The sequence below is a fragment of the Oncorhynchus mykiss genome, chromosome 20 (assembly GCF_057628025.1).
Source record: "Oncorhynchus mykiss isolate SJ-2025 chromosome 20, ASM5762802v1, whole genome shotgun sequence".
Lineage (NCBI taxonomy): Eukaryota > Metazoa > Chordata > Actinopteri > Salmoniformes > Salmonidae > Oncorhynchus > Oncorhynchus mykiss.
In genome coordinates, this window is record NC_143041.1 from 22,651,266 (window position 1) to 22,670,359 (window position 19,094).

Genomic DNA, 19,094 nt, shown 5'->3' on the forward strand with positions numbered 1-19,094 from the left:
GTGTTGAAACGGAGACAAATATGCATATATTTAGATATCTTTCCTTCATTGATCCATAATATTCTGAACCCGTTCTCTCAATATATTCTATTGAGTCTGTTGACAAAAACCAAAGTGAAAAGGTGTACTGTATTTAAAGGGATGACTTATTAAGACAAATGTACTGAAAACCCTATTGAATAAAAACTCCACGAGAACATCTGTTGGCCAGCCAGTGGGAAGGTTTCTAGCAGTTCAATTACACTTATTTGGCGTGCGCAAGTGAACCACGCCTACAAAGCCTGTTACGCACCTTAATAAGGTTACTCTGAATACCAACTACTAAAAAGTATATAGGAAAGGCGTAATTTCCTAAATCGGACCCTTAGGCCCAAACTTAATCTGTGTCTAGGAAACTGGCCTTGAGGGTTGGTCCTGACCTCTCTGCAGGTTGCCGATGGCCTCGTTGTAGTTCTCCAGCTCCAGGTGACACTGGCACAGGAAGAAGTGGGCTTTGACAGAATGGGGGTCCAGTTCCAGCGCGTGCTTGCAGTCCGCCAGGGCTTTGTCGTTCTGCTTGCAGCTTCACTTGGCACAGAGTACGGTTGGTGTAGTACACCGCCACTGAGGGGTTACGGTTCTGTTGGCAAGATGTATACACACACACAGGTGCAACCACGCACGTTAGGCCTACATATTGCACAAGCTATTTTTGTAAGAGTGCATCAGACCAAGCTACTTCTATTCTGACATCTATTCAGAGTAGGTGAATAGGACAGTGTCAATATCTCATATCATATAGACTTTCAGTCATCTGAAAAGGTGTAGACATTTTACATCATCATTCCCCTTAAGAGCAGTAGCTTGCTACTCACTATGGTTTTGCTGTAGCAGGTGGCAGCTTCCTGGTACTTGCGGCAGAGGAACAGTTGGTTGCCCTGCTCCTTCAGCTCCTGTGCTGTGGAACTCTTCTCTGGGCTGCTAGCCATCTTCTCTGGTGGCTCTGCAGCGCCCGCTGCGCACTGTTTCCCTATCCTGTTCCCCGTCTCTCCGGCTGGCTAGCTGTCAGGTGAAAGAATGGCCCTGTTCTTTGTCTTCTCACAAACTAGAAAAGAAAGATAGGCAGCATCAGCAACAGTTGCTGCTGCGTGTGGTGAGGTGCTGTTGCAACTCATACATTGAGCCCTCACATTTCACTGGCTAGCTAGTTATGCATCAACATATGGTTGTGCAACTAAGATGCTGAAGTCAATGGTTGAGACGCATTAAAACCAGTCATTATCAGGCACACCACCTGGCCATGACCACACTGAAAGGACTGTATGTCAAAACTACGCTAACTAGCTAATGGCTGACGTTGCGCCCTCCCTCAGTCCCTGTGTCACTACACAAAACAAGGTAGCTAGCTAGCTAGTTGCGTTGGTAAAGACCGTGGACTTTCCCCATCGGTTTGCTGATATGGTTTACTGAGTCAAACTTCTGCTACAATGCAACGTCCAAATCCCACAGCTAAGCAACGATGCTAACGTTAGTGGAATTAAACTTAGCCTAGCGTTACTCCTTTGTCCAATGACCTTAGGTACATGTTATATTTAAAGGGAGAATTAGCTCTGGAAGCCATCTAAACGTGAATCGATTCTCAGTTGCAGTAACGTTACGGTTCTTGAAATAAATCCCTCTAGGTTCATATCACATCAAAATAATTTCACTAATGCAAAAAAATACACACCTACTGTACACGGTCTTAACCGGTTAACACAGAACAGTATTTTTCAGTAACAACACGTTTGTGGCGTCTGTCTTCACACGGAGAAACAGATTGCTAATTAGCTCAGGTAGTCCACCCTGTCTTCCGTAAATAAGCGCTGTGAGATGGAAATATGGTCGTGTGGGAACCCCAGCCCTATAAAGCTGTGTATCAATTTAAATTTTAGTTTTTTGAAAATGGGTTATCACGGATATGAAAGATAAGGTCATTACGCCTCCAAAAACATATCGCTAGCGATGCTTGTTTAATGTTCAGAACGAACGTCACGGCTCCTAACAGAACTCCCCCTCCAGAATACGCCTCTTCACCCAATGATTTAGCCACATGTATGTCTAATGTAACGTTATCTCATGATGACAAAGTCAAGCGTTAGCTAACAGCTAGCCTAGCTCAAATTTCGGTTATTAAACTAACGTTACCTAGCTACCGATTAGTGGTGAACTACACACAAAAACAAACATCTTTAACCTCACCCTTTCAAATGAATTTCATATACAGACGATTGATGTGCCAGTATATTTCAATTTCAGGTCTTAATTGATTTGCTTTTCCCATTGAACTGTAACTATACTATAACAGAGAGCTAAGAGCTAGCTAGTTTGTTGTCATGCTGACGTCGGATATACAACGGAGCACCGCGAGGTAAGATTCAATAACAAAAAAGTTACCAATACCCCAAAACCAATCCTTACCATTAGTAGTTTTGTGGTAGAAATTGCCTCAAGGTCATATTACATCATGTTAACAAGTGTTTGAAATATTTTGGAAATGATGTTTTGCTGATAAAATACTGTAACGACCTTGCGTTTATAAGCGCGGAAATCGACTCTGCCGCACGATCACCTCCGCGCGCTATGCAAACATGCAATTTCACTAGAGGCACGCATTTCCCAAAGTGTTTGAAATCTTTTGGAAATTATGCTTTGCCTGTTAAAATACGTAAAATTGATTTCCTCAAATATTATAAAATATCTCCGAGGTTGAAATTCTCCAAATGGCACTTCACTTCTGTTGTGTTGTAATTTTATGATAGAAATTGCCTAATGTTAATCACCAATGTCACTGACTAAAATGCATACAATTATTTCTATTATTATTGAAAAAGATCTCATGGTTGAAATTCTACAAATTATACCTCCATTCTGTCCTTTAGTAGTGTTTCTGTAGAAATTGCCACAAAAGTCATATTAAATCATGTTAATCACCAATGTTGGAAATCTGACTAAAAGGATATTTTCTGAGTAAAGTACACAAAATCGTGTAGTAGTTTTATGGTAGAAATATTCTCATGTTCACGAAAAGTGGTTGAAAACCTTTGGAAGTTATGTTGTTTTTTCCCCCCTTTTCCCCCATGAACTGTAAATCAGTCATTTCTCCCAACAGATGTCAAAGAAAAGCTCTCTCACACACACACACACACACACACAGCAAGGATGGAGTGACAAAGTGCGGTGCTTAAAGACACACAGAGCCTGCAATGGCATTTCCATATTCTCTAGGCCGTTCCGAGTTCAAGGAGATGCCCCGCTTGACCGTAGCTCGCTCTGAGTGCAGCGACCGTGAAAAAAGTAGGCCCAAAATGAAGCCTGGCCCTAAATGTCATTTGCTTTTGGGTGACAGTGAGAGAACCGTTAGGGTGAGAAGCACAATTCGACCTCAGGTACGACGTTCCTGAGGTCCTCCCGATCTGTGCAAGCCTAACCTTGACCGCGTGGCATTAACCCTTAACAGTAAAACAGTTTTTTTTTGATCTCACAGATTACAACGACATCTCTCCCCATAGGAATACATTGCCTGCTCCTCTAAAGTCAACCTGAAGCCTATGTGGGTTATGAATGCCTTATGAACCTGTCTTCAATGACAGTCCATCAGGATACTATGAGGTCTACCTGTGTCGATTCTAAGCTTCCTGAAGCAACCGGAAGTGGTTAAAATCACCCTAAACGTGTTTTTCCATACCCAACCAGCAGCTTGTGATAAATAGTGCATTCAACCCTGTGTAAATCGGTCAGTTCTTAACATAAACACTTAAAACTCAGGATTCTGTAAAGGCATACCCCAATGAGGATATGTGTTTACCTATAGCTTCCTGTGCCAACCGGAAGTGCCATAATTGGTGTCACAGGGGATGTTTCAAAGGGTTAAAAAAGTCAGATCTTTCCAAAACTTCATGTGTGTGATTAGGCAACCCCCATGAACTGTAAATCAGTCATTTTTCCCATAAAATTTCAAAGAAAAACTAAATCACACACAAGCACAGCTTGGAAGGAGGGACACATTGGGGTGCGTAGAGACATACACTGAGATATACATTAGTTAGCTTTGTTCGAGCTAAAAAAGAACCGTCAGAACTAGAGTTACGAAACTTTAGAAACCTGTTCTAGACCCCAGGTCGATAGTGCGTGGTGAGGTACGTGGCTCTAGAAGGTTCTCGGACCGAAAAAGTTGTGGGAAAATGGCGTAAGGACAACAAAGTCAAGGTATTGGAGTTGTCATCACAGAGCCCTGACCTCAATCCTATAGAAAATGTGTGGGCAGAACTGAAAAAGCGTGTGCGAGCAAAGAGGCCGACAAACCTGACTCAGTTACACCAGCTGTCAGGTGGAATGGGCCAAAATGTAGGAATATCAGTGCAGACATTTTGCTCATACACTAGTATGATTATCTGCCCAAAAGCCTAGCTCCCGGTCCCTCCCTCACCTCTCCTTCTCTGCTAGGATAAGTTTGGTGAGATATGCATGCAGCTTGTTCTCCTGGTTGATGCGCTTCTCCTCAATGCTATTCCAGCGCTTCTTCTTAGCGACCCGCAGGGCACTCGGGATGTCGTCTCCAAAGTTCAGTCTCTGCTCCTTGGCCAGATTGTAAGCTGCCGACAGAAAAGGTCCAGACATGAATGTAATACTGCCTCAGAGATGCCTAGTACTGGGTATAGTTAGAATGTTGACAGCATTATAAATTGCAACTGCACATCTACAGTGCATTCAGAAAGTATTCAGACCCCTTCACTTTTTCCACATTGTTATGTTACAGCGTAACTAACAATATATTAATACATTTTTCCCCTCAATCTACACACAACACCCCATAATGACACAACAAAAACAGGTTTAGAAATGTTTGCAAAAACAGAAATACCTTATTTACATAAGTATTCAGACCATTTGCTATGATACTGGAAATTGAGCTGAGGTGCATCCTGTTTCCATTGATCATCCTTGAGGTAGTTCTACAGCTTGAAGGCCTCTCAGACATGAGAAACAATATTTTCTGGGCTGATGAAACCAAGATTACACACAGTGTAATCAGGTGGGAAGGTTTCTAACATGCCGTGCCATTATGCAGAATTTTATTGTACGGCCTTTTAACTTGCAGGGATGGACACTCCTGAATGTCTTAATTATAGGCTACCCCGACTTTGTCTCCTATTTCTATCATGTTAAATATTAACCGCTATCAGTATCGACTGTGAGTAGGCATAATAATAACACTTATTCAACTGCCAATTTACTATTAGTTCCCTTCAGTAGGTATAACCTAACCCCTAAAGGTTTACCTTTATTTGCTTCCTCTGTAAACGCCGTCACGGCCATGTGGCTATTGCTAAGGATCATTAGTAACAATTGATAACATAATAAAAGGCTAATTAAATCGTTTATGGAGCGGAACACTGATTAAGACAGCAGTTTGAACCCGATGTATGGCACCATACTTGGCTGTGTCATCACCCAGTTCCATGGTTGGTGCAGGCAATAGATGTTGTACACTATTCTCTATGTACACAAATATTCCAACATTACCACAGGTTAAATAAGTGAGTGTGGCAATTTTTAGAATGAATCAAACCACTGTTTACTTTCTTTCATGCCGAAAGGTTCTCCAAGCTATTTTTTTATGATTCATAAATACTTTCCTAACCCTAAATGTAAAAAAAATACTCTGATCTTGTAGGTACAAGATCAGAGTATTTTAAAAAAATCTACCAACTGGTGTTGAAACGGAGACAAATATGCATATATTTAGATATCTTTCCTTCATTGATCCATAATATTCTGAACCCGTTCTCTCAATATATTCTATTGAGTCTGTTGACAAAAACCAAAGTGAAAAGGTGTACTGTATTTAAAGGGATGACTTATTAAGACAAATGTACTGAAAACCCTATTGAATAAAAACTCCACGAGAACATCTGTTGGCCAGCCAGTGGGAAGGTTTCTAGCAGTTCAATTACACTTATTTGGCGTGCGCAAGTGAACCACGCCTACAAAGCCTGTTACGCACCTTAATAAGGTTACTCTGAATACCAACTACTAAAAAGTATATAGGAAAGGCGTAATTTCCTAAATCGGACCCTTAGTGAATACAGGCCCAAACTTAATCTGTGTCTAGGAAACTGGCCTTGAGGGTTGGTCCTGACCTCTCTGCAGGTTGCCGATGGCCTCGTTGTAGTTCTCCAGCTCCAGGTGACACTGGCACAGGAAGAAGTGGGCTTTGACAGAATGGGGGTCCAGTTCCAGCGCGTGCTTGCAGTCCGCCAGGGCTTTGTCGTTCTGCTTGCAGCTTCACTTGGCACAGAGTACGGTTGGTGTAGTACACCGCCACTGAGGGGTTACGGTTCTGTTGGCAAGATGTATACACACACACAGGTGCAACCACGCACGTTAGGCCTACATATTGCACAAGCTATTTTTGTAAGAGTGCATCAGACCAAGCTACTTCTATTCTGACATCTATTCAGAGTAGGTGAATAGGACAGTGTCAATATCTCATATCATATAGACTTTCAGTCATCTGAAAAGGTGTAGACATTTTACATCATCATTCCCCTTAAGAGCAGTAGCTTGCTACTCACTATGGTTTTGCTGTAGCAGGTGGCAGCTTCCTGGTACTTGCGGCAGAGGAACAGTTGGTTGCCCTGCTCCTTCAGCTCCTGTGCTGTGGAACTCTTCTCTGGGCTGCTAGCCATCTTCTCTGGTGGCTCTGCAGCGCCCGCTGCGCACTGTTTCCCTATCCTGTTCCCCGTCTCTCCGGCTGGCTAGCTGTCAGGTGAAAGAATGGCCCTGTTCTTTGTCTTCTCACAAACTAGAAAAGAAAGATAGGCAGCATCAGCAACAGTTGCTGCTGCGTGTGGTGAGGTGCTGTTGCAACTCATACATTGAGCCCTCACATTTAAATAGTGCATTCAACCCTGTGTAAATCGGTCAGTTCTTAACATAAACACTTAAAACTCAGGATTCTGTAAAGGCATACCCCAATGAGGATATGTGTTTACCTATAGCTTCCTGTGCCAACCGGAAGTGCCATAATTGGTGTCACAGGGGATGTTTCAAAGGGTTAAAAAAGTCAGATCTTTCCAAAACTTCATGTGTGTGATTAGGCAACCCCCATGAACTGTAAATCAGTCATTTTTCCCATAACATTTCAAAGAAAAACTAAATCACACACAAGCACAGCTTGGAAGGAGGGACACATTGGGGTGCGTAGAGACATACACTGAGATATACATTAGTTAGCTTTGTTCGAGCTAAAAAAGAACCGTCAGAACTAGAGTTACGAAACTTTAGAAACCTGTTCTAGACCCCAGGTCGATGGTGAGGTACGTGGCTCTAGAAGGTTCTCGGACCGAAAAAGTTGTGGGAAAATGGCGTAAGGACAACAAAGTCAAGGTATTGGAGTTGTCATCACAGAGCCCTGACCTCAATCCTATAGAAAATGTGTGGGCAGAACTGAAAAAGCGTGTGCGAGCAAAGAGGCCGACAAACCTGACTCAGTTACACCAGCTGTCAGGTGGAATGGGCCAAAATTTAGGAATATCAGTGCAGACATTTTGCTCATACACTAGTATGATTATCTGCCCAAAAGCCTAGCTCCCGGTCCCTCCCTCACCTCTCCTTCTCTGCTAGGATAAGTTTGGTGAGATATGCATGCAGCTTGTTCTCCTGGTTGATGCGCTTCTCCTCAATGCTATTCCAGCGCTTCTTCTTAGCGACCCGCAGGGCACTCGGGATGTCGTCTCCAAAGTTCAGTCTCTGCTCCTTGGCCAGATTGTAAGCTGCCGACAGAAAAGGTCCAGACATGAATGTAATACTGCCTCAGAGATGCCTAGTACTGGGTATAGTTAGAATGTTGACAGCATTATAAATTGCAACTGCACATCTACAGTGCATTCAGAAAGTATTCAGACCCCTTCACTTTTTCCACATTGTTATGTTACAGCGTAACTAACAATATATTAATACATTTTTCCCCTCAATCTACACACAACACCCCATAATGACACAACAAAAACAGGTTTAGAAATGTTTGCAAAAACAGAAATACCTTATTTACATAAGTATTCAGACCATTTGCTATGATACTGGAAATTGAGCTGAGGTGCATCCTGTTTCCATTGATCATCCTTGAGGTAGTTCTACAACTTGAAGGCCTCTCAGACATGAGAAACAATATTTTCTGGGCTGATGAAACCAAGATTACACACTGGGACATGCCGTGCCATTATGCAGAATTTTATTGTACGGCCTTTTAACTTGCAGGGATGGACACTCCTGAATGTCTTAATTATAGGCTACCCCGACTTTGTCTCCTATTTCTATCATGTTAAATATTAACCGCTATCAGTATCGACTGTGAGTAGGCATAATAATAACACTTATTCAACTGCCAATTTACTATTAGTTCCCTTCAGTAGGTATAACCTAACCCCTAAAGGTTTACCTTTATTTGCTTCCTCTGTAAACGCCGTCACGGCCATGTGGCTATTGCTAAGGATCATTAGTAACAATTGATAACATAATAAAAGGCTAATTAAATCGTTTATGGAGCGGAACACTGATTAAGACAGCAGTTTGAACCCGATGTATGGCACCATACTTGGCTGTGTCATCACCCAGTTCCATGGTTGGTGCAGGCAATAGATGTTGTACACTATTCTCTATGTACACAAATACTCCAACATTACCACAGGTTAAATAAGTGAGTGTGGCAATTTTTAGAATGAATCAAACCACTGTTTACTTTCTTTCATGCCGAAAGGTTCTCCAAGCTATTTTTTTATGATTCATAAATACTTTCCTAACCCTAAATGTAAAAAAAATACTCTGATCTTGTAGGTACAAGATCAGAGTATTTTTTTTTAATCTACCAACTGGTGTTGAAACGGAGACAAATATGCATATATTTAGATATCTTTCCTTCATTGATCCATAATATTCTGAACCCGTTCTCTCAATATATTCTATTGAGTCTGTTGACAAAAACCAAAGTGAAAAGGTGTACTGTATTTAAAGGGATGACTTATTAAGACAAATGTACTGAAAACCCTATTGAATAAAAACTCCACGAGAACATCTGTTGGCCAGCCAGTGGGAAGGTTTCTAGCAGTTCAATTACACTTATTTGGCGTGCGCAAGTGAACCACGCCTACAAAGCCTGTTACGCACCTTAATAAGGTTACTCTGAATACCAACTACTAAAAAGTATATAGGAAAGGCGTAATTTCCTAAATCGGACCCTTAGTGAATACAGGCCCAAACTTAATCTGTGTCTAGGAAACTGGCCTTGAGGGTTGGTCCTGACCTCTCTGCAGGTTGCCGATGGCCTCGTTGTAGTTCTCCAGCTCCAGGTGACACTGGCACAGGAAGAAGTGGGCTTTGACAGAATGGGGGTCCAGTTCCAGCGCGTGCTTGCAGTCCGCCAGGGCTTTGTCGTTCTGCTTGCAGCTTCACTTGGCACAGAGTACGGTTGGTGTAGTACACCGCCACTGAGGGGTTACGGTTCTGTTGGCAAGATGTATACACACACACAGGTGCAACCACGCACGTTAGGCCTACATATTGCACAAGCTATTTTTGTAAGAGTGCATCAGACCAAGCTACTTCTATTCTGACATCTATTCAGAGTAGGTGAATAGGACAGTGTCAATATCTCATATCATATAGACTTTCAGTCATCTGAAAAGGTGTAGACATTTTACATCATCATTCCCCTTAAGAGCAGTAGCTTGCTACTCACTATGGTTTTGCTGTAGCAGGTGGCAGCTTCCTGGTACTTGCGGCAGAGGAACAGTTGGTTGCCCTGCTCCTTCAGCTCCTGTGCTGTGGAACTCTTCTCTGGGCTGCTAGCCATCTTCTCTGGTGGCTCTGCAGCGCCCGCTGGGCACTGTTTCCCTATCCTGTTCCCCGTCTCTCCGGCTGGCTAGCTGTCAGGTGAAAGAATGGCCCTGTTCTTTGTCTTCTCACAAACTAGAAAAGAAAGATAGGCAGCATCAGCAACAGTTGCTGCTGCGTGTGGTGAGGTGCTGTTGCAACTCATACATTGAGCCCTCACATTTAAATAGTGCATTCAACCCTGTGTAAATCGGTCAGTTCTTAACATAAACACTTAAAACTCAGGATTCTGTAAAGGCATACCCCAATGAGGATATGTGTTTACCTATAGCTTCCTGTGCCAACCGGAAGTGCCATAATTGGTGTCACAGGGGATGTTTCAAAGGGTTAAAAAGTCAGATCTTTCCAAAACTTCATGTGTGTGATTAGGCAACCCCCATGAACTGTAAATGTCATTTTCCCCATAAAATTTCAAAGAAAAACTAAATCACACACAAGCACAGCTTGGAAGGAGGGACACATTGGGGTGCGTAGAGACATACACTGAGATATACATTAGTTAGCTTTGTTCGAGCTAAAAAAGAACCGTCAGAACTAGAGTTACGAAACTTTAGAAACCTGTTCTAGACCCCAGGTCGATAGTGCGTGGTGAGGTACGTGGCTCTAGAAGGTTCTCGGACCGAAAAAGTTGTGGGAAAATGGCGTAAGGACAACAAAGTCAAGGTATTGGAGTTGTCATCACAGAGCCCTGACCTCAATCCTATAGAAAATGTGTGGGCAGAACTGAAAAAGCGTGTGCGAGCAAAGAGGCCGACAAACCTGACTCAGTTACACCAGCTGTCAGGTGGAATGGGCCAAAATGTAGGAATATCAGTGCAGACATTTTGCTCATACACTAGTATGATTATCTGCCCAAAAGCCTAGCTCCCGGTCCCTCCCTCACCTCTCCTTCTCTGCTAGGATAAGTTTGGTGAGATATGCATGCAGCTTGTTCTCCTGGTTGATGCGCTTCTCCTCAATGCTATTCCAGCGCTTCTTCTTAGCGACCCGCAGGGCACTCGGGATGTCGTCTCCAAAGTTCAGTCTCTGCTCCTTGGCCAGATTGTAAGCTGCCGACAGAAAAGGTCCAGACATGAATGTAATACTGCCTCAGAGATGCCTAGTACTGGGTATAGTTAGAATGTTGACAGCATTATAAATTGCAACTGCACATCTACAGTGCATTCAGAAAGTATTCAGACCCCTTCACTTTTTCCACATTGTTATGTTACAGCGTAACTAACAATATATTAATACATTTTTCCCCTCAATCTACACACAACACCCCATAATGACACAACAAAAACAGGTTTAGAAATGTTTGCAAAAACAGAAATACCTTATTTACATAAGTATTCAGACCATTTGCTATGATACTGGAAATTGAGCTGAGGTGCATCCTGTTTCCATTGATCATCCTTGAGGTAGTTCTACAACTTGAAGGCCTCTCAGACATGAGAAACAATATTTTCTGGGCTGATGAAACCAAGATTACACACTGGGACATGCCGTGCCATTATGCAGAATTTTATTGTACGGCCTTTTAACTTGCAGGGATGGACACTCCTGAATGTCTTAATTATAGGCTACCCCGACTTTGTCTCCTATTTCTATCATGTTAAATATTAACCGCTATCAGTATCGACTGTGAGTAGGCATAATAATAACACTTATTCAACTGCCAATTTACTATTAGTTCCCTTCAGTAGGTATAACCTAACCCCTAAAGGTTTACCTTTATTTGCTTCCTCTGTAAACGCCGTCACGGCCATGTGGCTATTGCTAAGGATCATTAGTAACAATTGATAACATAATAAAAGGCTAATTAAATCGTTTATGGAGCGGAACACTGATTAAGACAGCAGTTTGAACCCGATGTATGGCACCATACTTGGCTGTGTCATCACCCAGTTCCATGGTTGGTGCAGGCAATAGATGTTGTACACTATTCTCTATGTACACAAATACTCCAACATTACCACAGGTTAAATAAGTGAGTGTGGCAATTTTTAGAATGAATCAAACCACTGTTTACTTTCTTTCATGCCGAAAGGTTCTCCAAGCTATTTTTTTATGATTCATAAATACTTTCCTAACCCTAAATGTAAAAAAAATACTCTGATCTTGTAGGTACAAGATCAGAGTATTTTTTAAAAATCTACCAACTGGTGTTGAAACGGAGACAAATATGCATATATTTAGATATCTTTCCTTCATTGATCCATAATATTCTGAACCCGTTCTCTCAATATATTCTATTGAGTCTGTTGACAAAAACCAAAGTGAAAAGGTGTACTGTATTTAAAGGGATGACTTATTAAGACAAATGTACTGAAAACCCTATTGAATAAAAACTCCACGAGAACATCTGTTGGCCAGCCAGTGGGAAGGTTTCTAGCAGTTCAATTACACTTATTTGGCGTGCGCAAGTGAACCACGCCTACAAAGCCTGTTACGCACCTTAATAAGGTTACTCTGAATACCAACTACTAAAAAGTATATAGGAAAGGCGTAATTTCCTAAATCGGACCCTTAGTGAATACAGGCCCAAACTTAATCTGTGTCTAGGAAACTGGCCTTGAGGGTTGGTCCTGACCTCTCTGCAGGTTGCCGATGGCCTCGTTGTAGTTCTCCAGCTCCAGGTGACACTGGCACAGGAAGAAGTGGGCTTTGACAGAATGGGGGTCCAGTTCCAGCGCGTGCTTGCAGTCCGCCAGGGCTTTGTCGTTCTGCTTGCAGCTTCACTTGGCACAGAGTACGGTTGGTGTAGTACACCGCCACTGAGGGGTTACGGTTCTGTTGGCAAGATGTATACACACACACACAGGTGCAACCACGCACGTTACATATTGCACAAGCTATTTTTGTAAGAGTGCATCAGACCAAGCTACTTCTATTCTGACATCTATTCAGAGTAGGTGAATAGGACAGTGTCAATATCTCATATCATATAGACTTTCAGTCATCTGAAAAGGTGTAGACATTTTACATCATCATTCCCCTTAAGAGCAGTAGCTTGCTACTCACTATGGTTTTGCTGTAGCAGGTGGCAGCTTCCTGGTACTTGCGGCAGAGGAACAGTTGGTTGCCCTGCTCCTTCAGCTCCTGTGCTGTGGAACTCTTCTCTGGGCTGCTAGCCATCTTCTCTGGTGGCTCTGCAGCGCCCGCTGGGCACTGTTTCCCTATCCTGTTCCCCGTCTCTCCGGCTGGCTAGCTGTCAGGTGAAAGAATGGCCCTGTTCTTTGTCTTCTCACAAACTAGAAAAGAAAGATAGGCAGCATCAGCAACAGTTGCTGCTGCGTGTGGTGAGGTGCTGTTGCAACTCATACATTGAGCCCTCACATTTAAATAGTGCATTCAACCCTGTGTAAATCGGTCAGTTCTTAACATAAACACTTAAAACTCAGGATTCTGTAAAGGCATACCCCAATGAGGATATGTGTTTACCTATAGCTTCCTGTGCCAACCGGAAGTGCCATAATTGGTGTCACAGGGGATGTTTCAAAGGGTTAAAAAGTCAGATCTTTCCAAAACTTCATGTGTGTGATTAGGCAACCCCCATGAACTGTAAATGTCATTTTTCCCATAAAATTTCAAAGAAAAACTAAATCACACACAAGCACAGCTTGGAAGGAGGGACACATTGGGGTGCGTAGAGACATACACTGAGATATACATTAGTTAGCTTTGTTCGAGCTAAAAAAGAACCGTCAGAACTAGAGTTACGAAACTTTAGAAACCTGTTCTAGACCCCAGGTCGATAGTGCGTGGTGAGGTACGTGGCTCTAGAAGGTTCTCGGACCGAAAAAGTTGTGGGAAAATGGCGTAAGGACAACAAAGTCAAGGTATTGGAGTTGTCATCACAGAGCCCTGACCTCAATCCTATAGAAAATGTGTGGGCAGAACTGAAAAAGCGTGTGCGAGCAAAGAGGCCGACAAACCTGACTCAGTTACACCAGCTGTCAGGTGGAATGGGCCAAAATGTAGGAATATCAGTGCAGACATTTTGCTCATACACTAGTATGATTATCTGCCCAAAAGCCTAGCTCCCGGTCCCTCCCTCACCTCTCCTTCTCTGCTAGGATAAGTTTGGTGAGATATGCATGCAGCTTGTTCTCCTGGTTGATGCGCTTCTCCTCAATGCTATTCCAGCGCTTCTTCTTAGCGACCCGCAGGGCACTCGGGATGTCGTCTCCAAAGTTCAGTCTCTGCTCCTTGGCCAGATTGTAAGCTGCCGACAGAAAAGGTCCAGACATGAATGTAATACTGCCTCAGAGATGCCTAGTACTGGGTATAGTTAGAATGTTGACAGCATTATAAATTGCAACTGCACATCTACAGTGCATTCAGAAAGTATTCAGACCCCTTCACTTTTTCCACATTGTTATGTTACAGCGTAACTAACAATATATTAATACATTTTTCCCCTCAATCTACACACAACACCCCATAATGACACAACAAAAACAGGTTTAGAAATGTTTGCAAAAACAGAAATACCTTATTTACATAAGTATTCAGACCATTTGCTATGATACTGGAAATTGAGCTGAGGTGCATCCTGTTTCCATTGATCATCCTTGAGGTAGTTCTACAACTTGAAGGCCTCTCAGACATGAGAAACAATATTTTCTGGGCTGATGAAACCAAGATTACACACTGGGACATGCCGTGCCATTATGCAGAATTTTATTGTACGGCCTTTTAACTTGCAGGGATGGACACTCCTGAATGTCTTAATTATAGGCTACCCCGACTTTGTCTCCTATTTCTATCATGTTAAATATTAACCGCTATCAGTATCGACTGTGAGTAGGCATAATAATAACACTTATTCAACTGCCAATTTACTATTAGTTCCCTTCAGTAGGTATAACCTAACCCCTAAAGGTTTACCTTTATTTGCTTCCTCTGTAAACGCCGTCACGGCCATGTGGCTATTGCTAAGGATCATTAGTAACAATTGATAACATAATAAAAGGCTAATTAAATCGTTTATGGAGCGGAACACTGATTAAGACAGCAGTTTGAACCCGATGTATGGCACCATACTTGGCTGTGTCATCACCCAGTTCCATGGTTGGTGCAGGCAATAGATGTTGTACACTATTCTCTATGTACACAAATACTCCAACATTACCACAGGTTAAATAAGTGAGTGTGGCAATTTTTAGAATGAATCAAACCACTGTTTACTTTCTTTCATGCCGAAAGGTTCTCCAAGCTATTTTTTTATGATTCATAAATACTTTCCTAACCCTAAATGTAAAAAAAATACTCTGATCTTGTAGGTACAAGATCAGAGTATTTTTTAAAAATCTACCAACTGGTGTTGAAACGGAGACAAATATGCATATATTTAGATATCTTTCCTTCATTGATCCATAATATTCTGAACCCGTTCTCTCAATATATTCTATTGAGTCTGTTGACAAAAACCAAAGTGAAAAGGTGTACTGTATTTAAAGGGATGACTTATTAAGACAAATGTACTGAAAACCCTATTGAATAAAAACTCCACGAGAACATCTGTTGGCCAGCCAGTGGGAAGGTTTCTAGCAGTTCAATTACACTTATTTGGCGTGCGCAAGTGAACCACGCCTACAAAGCCTGTTACGCACCTTAATAAGGTTACTCTGAATACCAACTACTAAAAAGTATATAGGAAAGGCGTAATTTCCTAAATCGGACCCTTAGTGAATACAGGCCCAAACTTAATCTGTGTCTAGGAAACTGGCCTTGAGGGTTGGTCCTGACCTCTCTGCAGGTTGCCGATGGCCTCGTTGTAGTTCTCCAGCTCCAGGTGACACTGGCACAGGAAGAAGTGGGCTTTGACAGAATGGGGGTCCAGTTCCAGCGCGTGCTTGCAGTCCGCCAGGGCTTTGTCGTTCTGCTTGCAGCTTCACTTGGCACAGAGTACGGTTGGTGTAGTACACCGCCACTGAGGGGTTACGGTTCTGTTGGCAAGATGTATACACACACACACACAGGTGCAACCACGCACGTTACATATTGCACAAGCTATTTTTGTAAGAGTGCATCAGACCAAGCTACTTCTATTCTGACATCTATTCAGAGTAGGTGAATAGGACAGTGTCAATATCTCATATCATATAGACTTTCAGTCATCTGAAAAGGTGTAGACATTTTACATCATCATTCCCCTTAAGAGCAGTAGCTTGCTACTCACTATGGTTTTGCTGTAGCAGGTGGCAGCTTCCTGGTACTTGCGGCAGAGGAACAGTTGGTTGCCCTGCTCCTTCAGCTCCTGTGCTGTGGAACTCTTCTCTGGGCTGCTAGCCATCTTCTCTGGTGGCTCTGCAGCGCCCGCTGGGCACTGTTTCCCTATCCTGTTCCCCGTCTCTCCGGCTGGCTAGCTGTCAGGTGAAAGAATGGCCCTGTTCTTTGTCTTCTCACAAACTAGAAAAGAAAGATAGGCAGCATCAGCAACAGTTGCTGCTGCGTGTGGTGAGGTGCTGTTGCAACTCATACATTGAGCCCTCACATTTAAATAGTGCATTCAACCCTGTGTAAATCGGTCAGTTCTTAACATAAACACTTAAAACTCAGGATTCTGTAAAGGCATACCCCAATGAGGATATGTGTTTACCTATAGCTTCCTGTGCCAACCGGAAGTGCCATAATTGGTGTCACAGGGGATGTTTCAAAGGGTTAAAAAGTCAGATCTTTCCAAAACTTCATGTGTGTGATTAGGCAACCCCCATGAACTGTAAATGTCATTTTTCCCATAAAATTTCAAAGAAAAACTAAATCACACACAAGCACAGCTTGGAAGGAGGGACACATTGGGGTGCGTAGAGACATACACTGAGATATACATTAGTTAGCTTTGTTCGAGCTAAAAAAGAACCGTCAGAACTAGAGTTACGAAACTTTAGAAACCTGTTCTAGACCCCAGGTCGATAGTGCGTGGTGAGGTACGTGGCTCTAGAAGGTTCTCGGACCGAAAAAGTTGTGGGAAAATGGCGTAAGGACAACAAAGTCAAGGTATTGGAGTTGTCATCACAGAGCCCTGACCTCAATCCTATAGAAAATGTGTGGGCAGAACTGAAAAAGCGTGTGCGAGCAAAGAGGCCGACAAACCTGACTCAGTTACACCAGCTGTCAGGTGGAATGGGCCAAAATGTAGGAATATCAGTGCAGACATTTTGCTCATACACTAGTATGATTATCTGCCCAAAAGCCTAGCTCCCGGTCCCTCCCTCACCTCTCCTTCTCTGCTAGGATAAGTTTGGTGAGATATGCATGCAGCTTGTTCTCCTGGTTGATGCGCTTCTCCTCAATGCTATTCCAGCGCTTCTTCTTAGCGACCCGCAGGGCACTCGGGATGTCGTCTCCAAAGTTCAGTCTCTGCTCCTTGGCCAGATTGTAAGCTGCCGACAGAAAAGGTCCAGACATGAATGTAATACTGCCTCAGAGATGCCTAGTACTGGGTATAGTTAGAATGTTGACAGCATTATAAATTGCAACTGCACATCTACAGTGCATTCAGAAAGTATTCAGACCCCTTCACTTTTTCCACATTGTTATGTTACAGCGTAACTAACAATATATTAATACATTTTTCCCCTCAATCTACACACAACACCCCATAATGACACAACAAAAACAGGTTTAGAAATGTTTGCAAAAACAGAAATACCTTATTTACATAAGTATTCAGACCATTTGCTATGATACTGGAAATTGAGCTGAGGTGCATCCTGTTTCCATTGATCATCCTTGAGGTAGTTCTACAACTTGAAGGCCTCTCAGACATGAGAAACAATATTTTCTTGGCTGATGAAACCAAGATTACACACTGGGACATGCCGTGCCATTATGCAGAATTTTATTGTACGGCCTTTTAACTTGCAGGGATGGACACTCCTGAATGTCTTAATTATAGGCTACCCCGACTTTGTCTCCTATTTCTATCATGTTAAATATTAACCGCTATCAGTATCGACTGTGAGTAGGCATAATAATAACACTTATTCAACTGCCAATTTACTATTAGTTCCCTTCAGTAGGTATAACCTAACCCCTAAAGGTTTACCTTTATTTGCTTCCTCTGTAAACGCCGTCACGGCCATGTGGCTATTGCTAAGGATCATTAGTAACAATTGATAACATAATAAAAGGCTAATTAAATCGTTTATGGAGCGGAACACTGATTAAGACAGCAGTTTGAACCCGATGTATGGCACCATACTTGGCTGTGTCATCACCCAGTTCCATGGTTGGTGCAGGCAATAGATGTTGTACACTATTCTCTATGTACACAAATACTCCAACATTACCACAGGTTAAATAAGTGAGTGTGGCAATTTTTAGAATGAATCAAACCACTGTTTACTTTCTTTCATGCCGAAAGGTTCTCCAAGCTATTTTTTTATGATTCATAAATACTTTCCTAACCCTAAATGTAAAAAAAATACTCTGATCTTGTAGGTACAAGATCAGAGTATTTTTTAAAAATCTACCAACTGGTGTTGAAACGGAGACAAATATGCATATATTTAGATATCTTTCCTTCATTGATCCATAATATTCTGAACCCGTTCTCTCAATATATTCTATTGAGTCTGTTGACAAAAACCAAAGTGAAAAGGTGTACTGTATTTAAAGGGATGACTTATTAAGACAAATGTACTGAAAACCCTATTGAATAAAAACTCCACGAGAACATCTGTTGGCCAGCCAGTGGGAAGGTTTCTAGCAGTTCAATTACACTTATTTGGCGTGCGCAAGTGAACCACGCCTACAAAGCCTGTTACGCACCTTAATAAGGTTACTCTGAATACCAACTACTAAAAAGTATATAGGAAAGGCGTAATTTCCTAAATCGGACCCTTAGTGAATACAGGCCCAAACTTAATCTGTGTCTAGGAAACTGGCCTTGAGGGTTGGTCCTGACCTCTCTGCAGGTTGCCGATGGCCTCGTTGTAGTTCTCCAGCTCCAGGTGACACTGGCACAGGAAGAAGTGGGCTTTGACAGAATGGGGGTCCAGTTCCAGCGCGTGCTTGCAGTCCGCCAGGGCTTTGTCGTTCTGCTTGCAGCTTCACTTGGCACAGAGTACGGTTGGTGTAGTACACCGCCACTGAGGGGTTACGGTTCTGTTGGCAAGATGTATACACACACACACACAGGTGCAACCACGCACGTTACATATTGCACAAGCTATTTTTGTAAGAGTGCA

The 19,094-nt window shown here is 42.5% G+C and overlaps 2 pseudogenes across 2 annotated transcripts; both read right to left on the reverse strand.

Moving 5' to 3' along the window:
- Window positions 1–3,745: 3,745 nt before the first annotated feature.
- Window positions 3,746–8,820, reverse strand: LOC149974446 (E3 ubiquitin-protein ligase CHIP-like; annotated as a pseudogene). The gene is made up of 3 exons (XR_016489410.1): window positions 6,597–8,820; window positions 6,162–6,361; window positions 3,746–4,613 (listed from the first exon to the last, which is right to left on the reverse strand). The product of XR_016489410.1 is annotated as an E3 ubiquitin-protein ligase CHIP-like (transcript).
- Window positions 8,821–15,616: 6,796 nt separating this feature from the next.
- Window positions 15,617–17,656, reverse strand: LOC149974447 (E3 ubiquitin-protein ligase CHIP pseudogene; annotated as a pseudogene). The gene is made up of 2 exons (XR_016489263.1): window positions 16,082–17,656; window positions 15,617–15,848 (listed from the first exon to the last, which is right to left on the reverse strand). The product of XR_016489263.1 is annotated as an E3 ubiquitin-protein ligase CHIP pseudogene (transcript).
- Between the last annotated feature and the right edge of the window lie 1,438 nt (window positions 17,657–19,094).